General features: G+C 45.8%; 1 long non-coding RNA gene across 1 annotated transcript; it reads right to left on the bottom strand.

Annotated features, from left to right (window-relative positions):
• Positions 1–722: 722 nt before the first annotated feature.
• On the bottom strand, positions 723–3863 carry LOC144222143 (uncharacterized). Its single transcript, XR_013332321.1, has 3 exons — positions 3718–3863; positions 2869–2983; positions 723–1095 (listed from the first exon to the last, which is right to left on the bottom strand). It is a non-coding gene; the product is annotated as an uncharacterized LOC144222143 (long non-coding RNA).
• Between the last annotated feature and the right edge of the window lie 6487 nt (positions 3864–10350).

Here is a 10350-nt window from a genome sequence, read left to right on the forward strand (position 1 = left end):
TTTGTTTTGTTTTTTGAAAAGTGCTGATGTGTAAAACCTCATTTCGTTCCTTAGCACAACTGGTCTACGGATTTTATTTTTAATTGATTTCCATGTGTTCCTAAGAGTGGCAGAGAAAATGGGCTGGTAAACTGTGTTGCCACGGTGTTCCTGGTGCTGGAAAGGAAACTGCAGCTCTGTGAGAACAATGCTTTGGAAAAATCTGTAAAACCCGGTCGAACACACCTAAGGTTTGTATGAAAGGGCAGGCATTACTCACGGCGGCTTTGACAGTGAGAACAGAGACTAGAAAGCCGGCCAGCCCTTCAGTAATGAATGTGCCTGGATGAATTGGCCAGGTCTAATTTAGAAGCCAAGGAAGAATTGTCTAATAATTTAGTCTTGATACAGTGGGTTCATGGCATTATCTTTGTATTCAAAGTGTTTTCTGTGTTTTTGAATAAAATAAGACTCCCACCACCTCCTCCCCCACCAAGTATCAAATCTAGCAATAAAAATGCCCTCACTCAAACCAACAGGGTCTGTGAGGGGCTTAGGTTCTTAACATAAGATTCTGTTTCCGGCTAGAAATATTGTTTCAGAAAAAGCAGAAGCAATGATAGAAGGACCACAGGAAACATCTGTGTATACAAACAGGCTAGCTCACTAGGAATGAAAATGCATTATGCATCACGAAGGTCTAAATATTTTTATTAACATAGTTTGTTAAGCAAGAACTGAGAAATAAGGTTCCCTAAGAGTCCCCCATCAAATGCTTTCTTCAATATTTCATGTTATTCTTAGGAGAGAAGTAACTCTGAAATCTTATCTTAGATTTTAGCAATGAGTTTTCTATTAAAAGTTATTTCTTTTCCATCTCAGGCTGAGCAAAGCTCTGGGCCAAGGGGGTTAGGGAATTTGTTTCATAAAACTGACAGCTTGGCGAGCATTCAATCACTCGGCACTACACAGCCCAGGAGAACAAATAAGTCCTTTTCTGATGCTGCTCCAGACACATTACGATGTATGTTCCATAGCTTTATTCCCGCACTCGTACTGCTTGCTTCCTGCAGTGAGCAAAGGGGGCAGAAAGCACGTCGAAAGCTTCGACGAAGCCTGTGAGGAAGCAAAATTAATCAATCGTGCTCTCGTTTGCAAGGTGGAAAAAACCCAGCCCGTTGGATATGCTGTTATGATGGTTGTGACTGACCTTCTTTTCCAGAAGGCTGATATGTCCAGGAGACTCTCAGCCATTTTACTGTCCTGTCCTTAGTGCTTCTAGACACATGTCTTTGCAAGATTTTGCCAGAGGCTTTCGTGGGCCAGATAAGGCAAGCCTGGTGGCTCCCTTGGGCAGAGGTGACGCCAAGGGCAGGCTACTGGCTCACAGCCTGGGCATCGTCCTGGGCAGCAGAGACCAGCCTGCCCCAAGCCCTGCACCAGCAGGGACCCAGCTCGGAAATGTCCTGTTTAACAGGCGTAATTCAGAGCAGCCGGAGAAGGAAACCATTACAAAATTTCTGCCCTCCTCCCTAAAAAAAATTACAAGGACTGTTGTGGGGGGTACTGCTACAGAAAGCTACGACTGGAAAATTCTGTGTGAGACATGACTAATCTATGCTGTTGAAAGCCAGTGGTTACTGTTGGTGAGGGGCAATGTAAAGGACGGGGGAGGGGGTCTTCTGGATGTGACCCCCAACTCCATGGGGGTGCTGGGGCTTGGGTGTGCTGTTTGTGAAAATTCTTCAAGCCGTACACTTAACAGCCTGTGCGCTTTTCTGTATGTATGTTAAGGTTTTAGACAAAAACCTGAAAATAAAACCCTGTGATGGATCATTTTTAGGACTCCTCCTATCCATAGAGTTGGTATAGCTGCTATTAAAGACCAAACATTACCAAGAAAAGAATAAACTATACCTCCCACTGCTTAAACATTCAGACCTATTTAAAATGTATGTGATATAAAATGCCTTTTTAAAATGCTGATACTATTATTTAAGCTTATACCCACCATGTCCTTGCTGGTTGGGGAAGAATGTGGTGCAGGCAGTTTTGCTATAACTGATCTCCACTCCCCATGAAGTGATATGGGAGGGCACAGAGAAATGACAAAGCTCAGTTTCACTCTCAGACTCAGTGGAGGACAGGGTACCGTTGGAGGCTCTTTCTGATGACCCAAGTCCCACTTGAGACCTTGCTCCGTCCTTTGCTATCTGAGCCTTGTGGCCAGAAGAATCTCATCCTTACGTTTTTCACAGCCCCCTCTATTTTCCCCCTATCTCTTTGACTTCCCCGCAATGAGCTCCTCCTTATTACTGCTGCGGCCACCTCACCACCGAGAATGGATGACCATGTTTCCCTGTCACTGGTGTCACTGGTGTCAGATGAGTGCTGTCACCTCCCCCTTTGTGTCTCTTTGCATTTCTGGATGGAGCTGGAGGCTTGCGCTGGGCTAGGCCTTCACAGCAAAAATCCATTTCATTAGCTTTCTATTCCAAGCGCTCCTCTGTCCTACTATTTACCACGTGCTGTCTGCTTATTGACTGAGGCTAATTTTGCAAGAGAAATAGTTGTGGTGGGGGTGGGGAAGGGAAGCTTTTGAAGACAAAAAAATTGTCATTTGGTTTCAAAAGACTTATGAATAATGGAAGGCTATGGTTCCTTTGCAAATGAAGATCCAAATGGTCTACTGCTACAAATGGTTTTGCATTTTGCTGCTCTTAAAAAAAAAAAAAAAAGTCTTTTCTAACTACAGTTTAAAGGATGTAGGAATGTGTTAGGTAAAGAAACGGTTTTGTCCACCTAGGACCCAGTTTAAAATATTCCCACGTCTGATTAATGACCTCCGAGTCTGACATGCTGGTAGGACCAAAGAATTTGTTCACTCACCTGAAATTCACCCGAAATGTCCGGATGAATCTCTAGGATTGGAAGGGGGGAGGGGCTACAAGGAGGATGCAGCACAGGCTAGTTTCCAGGAAAGCAGTATGCAGTTCCCAGGCTCCTATTTTAAGAGAAGCCTTTTCATCTGGACCCAGAAAAGCTATCTGAAAGGGCTTGGGATACATTCTTGCCTTTTCATCCCTAAGCACCCTTTCCGCTCTGTGGTGGCACTGCCATACTGAGTCCCCAGGCAGGAAATGAGTCTTCACTGCCTTGGCCCCGACCAGCCCACCTGTCCATGTTACAACACCTCCCCCTGGCAGATGGAGTGACCAACTCATCCTGGTTTGCCCAGGACTGCCCAGGTTTTAAAGCTCAAAGTCTCATGTCTCAGAAACCCTCTCAATCGTGGGAGAACCACAATAGGTGGTCACCCTAGTGGCAGGCCACTAGCCAAATCCCTCTCTTCCAGCGCGGCCCAGTCAAGGCCTGAACTGGCAGGATTACCCCACGCCACCCACTGCTTACACATTCTGGCCTCTTTAAAAAGTATATGAATTTGGAAAGTGTATTTAAAGCTGCTGACTGAAGGTACTCCGGCGGGTGACCATGTCTGTCAAGTTTTCCTTTTCTCTCCCCCAGCTTTTGGACCATTCATCATTTTCAACACAATCCCTTCAGAATTTAGGGCTCAGATGATTACGTGGGCCAATGCGAAAATTGTCGGCCCACTCGCCTGACTACAAAGGGAGAGAGAGCCCAGATATCCAATCTCTCCCCTCCCCTGAGTTCCCTGGCCCATCAAGGGGCCTAAATGACAGAAATTAGGGTGTTATCATAATTTACTCTACCCACCGGCCATTACCAAATCCCATAGTTGGCCTCCTGAAAACTTCTACAATCCAGCCCCTTTGCCTCCGCCACTATGCAGCTTCAGTTCAAGATCATCGCTCTCTATGATTACTGTATCAGAGCCTTTTTGGTCTTCTTTCCTTCCTATCTCAGTTCATTCTCCACTAGGACAAAACACCAAACACACAGAGTAGATACTGTCACTGGCCTCTATGACACTGTTCAGGATAAAGTCCAAGTTCTTTATCAAGGCTCATAAGACTCATTATGACCTGGGCCCCGCCCACCTTTTCTGCTCATCATTCATAAGCTGCCCTTTTGCCATCTTGGTTTCCTCATCTGCAAAAGAAAATAGCTATTTCTAAACATTATCGTGTGATTTAAGTGAGAGCACATATACGAAATTCCTGGTCAGGTGTTTCAGCTCCACTGTGGATCTGGAGAACTTGAAGTTCTTCACACCACCCTTGGAAGTGGTAAAAAGGAATAGGGTGTTTGGCACTGGTCACTACAGAGATGGGGCCAAGCAACAGATTTGAAGGAAGGAAAGAAACATCCCAAACAGATGGGTGGAGGGTGAAGAGCTTTGTGTCCTAAATGTCCAAGATGGAGTTGAGGGTAGGCCCAGTTGACCAGAGGAAGGGGGGTCTTGCCCCTGATGAGTGGGAGGGACAGAGACAAGAGGGATAGGGGTGGGGCCCCGGTGGTGAGCTCTCTGGAGGGGAGATGGCACAGGGCTAAGTGAGCAGACGGAAGTACTCAAAGCACAGGAAGTTGACACTTCACCACCAATTAACAGGGACAGAACCCCTGTAATAGCAGAAATGAGGCCTTGAGTTAGTTTGTGCCTTTGAAGACTTGCTTTTGGAAACAGATAAACTGGGAGAAATTTGTGTGTTTGTACTTTTGTATGAAACCTATTACCAGCCTCTAAGCACTGTAGAGCACGCTGCCAGGAGCCAAGCAGGGTTGGGTTGTTAAACATGCTGATTAAAATGAACTTTAGGAAGTGCTGCCTGGCTCAAGCCACAAAAAAAGACACATGATTCCTGATCTTCAAACACGAAACGACGACAACAACAACAACAAAACAAAGAGGGGAAAGATGGCTAGAGAACAGAACAAGCTCCATGGGAGAAAACATGGGAGAAGATCTGTGCACACTTAGACAAAAAGTGATTCCATATTGTTCTTTTATTTTATAAATATTCATAAGGAAAACAGCTTAACAGCTACTTTCATGAGTAACCTCAGTTACTTCTTGACATAAGCAAGAACATTCTCAGCACCAATGAAAGCTAGATCAAGAGCCAAGGTGGCCAAGATGACAGTCCCCTTTCCGGGGACCTCTCCAGGTCCTCTGGCCACTGACACCCCTCACGTCCAATCCTGCCCCAGGGCAAATGGCTTTTGCCCTCCAGAAGTGACAAAGACTTTAATTAGGGTGAAGACAGGAGAGTGGGCTGATACGGCTCATTATCTGTCCACTTCGCCTGCTTCATATTTTTTTTCTTTCCTAGTTAACTTTTCTGCCACCATTTAATTGCAGAGAACAGCATATCAGACAACAAACGGGCGTCTTTGTACAGGCTTGCCTTACATCACCAGGGCGTTCAGGCAATTCCTAAAGATTGTGCCTCTTCCTTCACCTCGCCTGGTTCTCTATCCCCTCTCCCAAGGAGCTCCAAATTAAAATGAATGCATTCCAGAACAAGTGCCAAGGGAGTGACCAAACCTAACTGTGGCCCAAATAAAGCTGGGGCTGGTAGAGGGTCAGGCCTCCAGGACAGAGGCAAGAAGAAAGCTTCTCCCAGCTGAGCTGAGCCAGCCACCGCTCCTCTCTGTGTACCAGAAGGGAACAGGTGAATCCCAGGCCACGCCACTTTAAGATGCAGGAATTAGTCCCTAAGCCCAGGTAGATAATGTTCAACCAAAGGCCCTGGCACTGGGGAACTTGTTAGAAGTGCAAATTCTTGGGCCCCCCTCCCAACCTGCTTGGGGGGTTGGTCCTAGGGATCTATAGCTTAAGAAGCTCTCCAGGTGATCCAAATGCACACCTGACCCTTGAGAACTGCTGGTCCACAGGCCTCTGAGAAAGGGAGGGACTATGCTGGCCTGGGAGGGATTACAGGAAAGCTGGGAGCAGAAGGGCATCATGAAATTAGCACGTTGTAGAGCTGCGCTGTCCAATACGGGAGCCGCTAGCTCCATGTGGCAATTTACATTTAAACATTTAAAAAAAAAGATAAATATTCATAATCTCACTTAAATGCAGAATTGACAAAAGCCAAACTCATAATAACAGAGAGTAGAATGGTGGTTACCAGAGGTTCAGGTGTGGGGGGAAAGGGAAGATTAAAAAAAAAAAAAAAGAAAGAAAGAAAAAGAAAAAAGATCATAGAATGGTGGTTGCCAGGGACTGGGAAGAGGGGCCCCAGGTAGTTAGTGTTCAATAGATACAGAGATTTGGTTTGCAAGATGAAAAGAGTTCTGGCGACGGATGGTGGTGAGGGCTGCACAACANAAAAATTTACAAGTCAGGTCTCAGCCACACTAGTCACATTTCTAGTGCTCAGTAGCAATGTGTGGCTGGTGGCTACCACACTGGATAGCCAATGTCCCACCATAGAGTACATTTCCAGTGTAGAATTGAGGTTCTACTGAACTAGGTTGTATAGAATCTCAGTTCTACCTCCTATAGGGTGTGTGACCTTATGTAAGTTACTAACCCTTTCTGAGCCCTGATTCCTCCTTTATGAATAGAAACTCATAGTACCCAGTCACATCATTAAAGTTGTTATGAAGCTGGAAATAAAATAGTAAGTGTAAATCACTTGGGACAACTATCCAGTCTGTAGCAGAAGCCTGATAAGTGACAGGTAATATTCTTGCTATTATTATTTTATGAGCAACCATTAGAGACATCTCATGGAATGAACTGTATGTACTGGCTAGGACAGACTCTTTCCACTATGTTTCAATCGCAAATTTCAGAACTTCTAGATGTGGCTCTGTTTTCAGCAGGACCAGTCAGTAGTACCATCTTGAAGCAATACCAATTTGTTGGCAGGCGGGAAATGTGGCATCTTCATCCAGAAGCAGTATGTACAAGCCTTGTAAGAAGGCTACAATTCTTCAAGCCAGAGAGCCTCATTTTCTGTGGGGCTTCCTCCCTCCCTTCCTTCCTTCCTTCCAGCTATGAAGGTCATGATCCCTTAGATGGTCCATTACATTAGACTCAAGGTTTCAGTGTTCTTCCTCTAGAAAGATGCCTAAGAGATCTTGCAACCTTCTTGCAAATCTCCCCCCATATAAGAAAACAAAAGCCAGAGAAATTGTACAACCCAGAGACATTCTCCCTACTGAAGGCCAGTCACAAGGGGGAGATGGACTGGAAAAATGGGAAGAGGGCTTCATATAGGTAGTTTTATTCTAACTAATTAGGAAATTGAGAGTCACTGAATGTTCTCGAGCTGGGGGGTGACGAGGCTAGTGAGAGGCTTTACTGAGAGGAATAGCAGCTGGGGGAGCAAGGACAAGAGTAGAGCAGACCCGTAAGGAGATCAGGGCCACGTCTGGGTGAGCCCTGCTCAGGCCTGCCTCTGGGAGCAGAGGGCAAGGCTGAGGAGGAGAGGAGAAGGTGGGTGGAGCCTATGTGAACTGGCAACAGAGTTGAAAACAGAATCAGGAATAAAAGGCTCAGGCTCTCAGAGTTCAGGCTGCATGCTCAGGCATTATGTCCAAGAGGTCAGTTTTCCCTTTCAAACTCCTCTGGAGATGCGATCCTGTTCTTCATGTGGGCTGGGGACAAAGCCAGCTCTCTAGCGACGGGTCAGAAGAGTGGGGTGAGGGAGCTCAGAGCAAGACCCTTGCTGAGGGTGGCTTTTCTGACTTAGGAATCATAACAACGGCTCCCCTTCACAATTCACTTAGGCTTCCTGGGTGAATCCCAGGCTTTCTAATGTTCTAGATGAGTAATGTTGAAAAAGAATGCAGAGGGGCGCCTGGGTGGCTCAGTCGGTTGACAGTCCCGACTTCGGCTCAGGTCATGATCTCACAGTTTGAGGGTTCGAGCCCCCTGTCGGGCTCTGTGCTGACAGCTAGCTCAGAGCCTGCAGCCTGCTTCTGATTTTGTGTCTCCCTCTCTCTCTGACCTTCCCCTGCACATGCTGTCTCTCTCTCTCTCTCTCTCTCAAAAAACAAAAAAAAGTTAAAAAAATTTTTAAGAAAAAGAAAAAGGATAAGAATCCAACTTCTGACTTTGCCAAAAAAGATGTTAAACTGCAAATGCCAGGTACTACCTTGATCATTCAGGAAAGAGATGCCTGAAAAGCATCAGGAAAGACACCCTGAAAAGCAAGAAAGGCCATTTTAGAGTAAAGGGCAGGTCTGTGAAATGGAAAAGGTTTAGCTTTAAAGAAGAAATGCACTATATTCTCACATTTCCTCTATTTTACTGTGAATGGGTAGAAAATTTTGTCCCAGGCCTGGTTCGCAGGGACCACCAGTTTATGTGACATTCCAAAATGCTTTCCTGTATGCCTTGGGCTGTCAAGAATAAGTCTGGATGACCCCAAACCCAGCTGCACAGCTTCTAAGAGTAAAAACAAAGCTTGAGGTTTCTTGGTGTGGGTGTGTCCGGTATGGAAAGGCAGGGCAGAATCAGCCTTCGTTGCCTTCTTAAAATGCCAGTGATAAGCCACAATGGATCCTAGAACAAATGGTCTCAGATTGATATTTTCACATTCAATAATTTCATATTTAGTCTAGTGGGTTAGTGATTTTTTTTCATAAAAGGAAATTGCAGCCAGAGCTAATTGCTCAATCTGAAATGTATCTGGACATTGTTTAGCTGTTGGAAAGGAAACAGTGATGTTGGAGAGATTTTAGCAAAAAGAAGGGCATTAATTTAGAAAAAAGGCAAATGTAAATTAGTAGAAAATGTAGGCCCATATGATTTTCAAAGCTCTGATATATATCTCCAAAGGGAGAGCACCCCTATTTTGAGCTTTCCTTGCTATTTTTCTTATTTCTAAAATGCAAAAGGAAATTCATCAGCACAGGCTCAATCCATTCCCATCCATTGATTTGTTGGCCAATCAATGACCGTTGTAATCTGAAAAAAAATAACACCAGTTTCTATGAATCTTTCCAAGCGAGGCCGTGTTCAGCTAAGCTTAATAAAGAGAAAACCAGCAAGAACCATCTGGAAAACACTCTTCCGGAGCCGCGCAAGATAGTGGCAGCCTTTGCCCAACCTGCTATAAATAAGTGTCTCAGGAAAAAAAACACCCGATTTTCAAATCTGTTTCTACTTAATACAGCTGCAATAGAGTTTATTTAGCTTTTCCCTATAGCAGGAAGACTGTTTGCATTTTTATGACAAGGGTCTAAATGTTTTTCACAGCCATTGCCATTGCCATTATTTTGAGGAACAACACACCACTTGGACCTGTCTGTTTGCTTCTGCAGCACACAGCGGTGGCCCCAGTGGCCTCTGCGCCATGAAGCTGGCCTCAAAGCTCAGAGCGATGACCCTGTTTCCTCTCCCAGAGCTGCAGTCATCACCCAAATCCTGGCCTGCGAGGGCCTGGCTGCTTAGAATGTCCAAGTGTCACGTGCTGCAAGTCAGTCATTCATCTGCTTGGGCCTGGCACGCTGTGGCTGCCTGCCAAGCTCACTGCCTTTAAGATGATGGGGAAGAATCACACTGGTCTTCAAGTGAGGCTAGAACTCACTAATGAAGGTGTACTGGTGGCCTGGCCAACCCTACATGCCCAGTTTTTCCAGCTCTCCTTACTGGTGAAGCCTGACACTCTGAGCTCCTTCAGACACTCTTTGGGAGAAGGTCAGCCTACCTTGGAAGGTGGCAAAATGAAGCAGCCCCCACGATGTCTGCACCGAGCACCTGCGTATGCCTTTGAGCACTCCTGAACACCCATCCCACTCCAAAGACGGGCAGGACAGGGCTGGCCTTGGGACACTTAACCCCCCTGACACCTTCTGTGAGAATGCAGGATCCTCCTTTCTCGCCTTTCAGGGGACCCTCAGAAAGAAGATGGCTAAGGGCTGGTCCCGGAAGCAGGGTTTCATTTGTCGCTACTGAATGCAGGCATTACCAGCTTCGAGCTGCCTAAGGGAGCCCTGCTGACATTCTCTTTCCCGAGCGAGCGGGACTGCTACAAGGAAACAAATGTGTGTGTGTGTGGGGGGGGATTGGGAGGAACTGCGAGCACCACCTAAATTGGAATGTCCCATAATTTTGAAAAACGCCCCATCTACCCACCATGGACTTTCTCTCTCAACAGTGCTGGAAAACATAGAAATTAGTGGTGGGTAAAGGGCTGCCACAACCTGAAATGAGTCTATTATAGAATTCCACGCACAGCTCTCCCAAGTACACTAAAGGGCTAAATTAATTGGCTCAGGCTTCAGATGCTATAGGAGAAATGACAGTGGAGAGGGGGCGGGTAGAGGAAGATGCCTGGTGGCTTTGAAGGCAATGCCTGGAATCAGGTGTATGTGAAAAAGAAATTAGGAAGGAACAAACCTATCCTCTTCCTGAAAAACCAGCAAAGCCATTAGTTATTACAATGTGCCCCCCCAATTAATTACCAATGCTTTATTCGGTTGCCT

Source organism: Crocuta crocuta, unplaced genomic scaffold, assembly GCF_008692635.1.
Source record: "Crocuta crocuta isolate KB4526 unplaced genomic scaffold, BGI_CrCroc_1.0 scaffold871, whole genome shotgun sequence".
Taxonomy (NCBI): domain Eukaryota; kingdom Metazoa; phylum Chordata; class Mammalia; order Carnivora; family Hyaenidae; genus Crocuta; species Crocuta crocuta.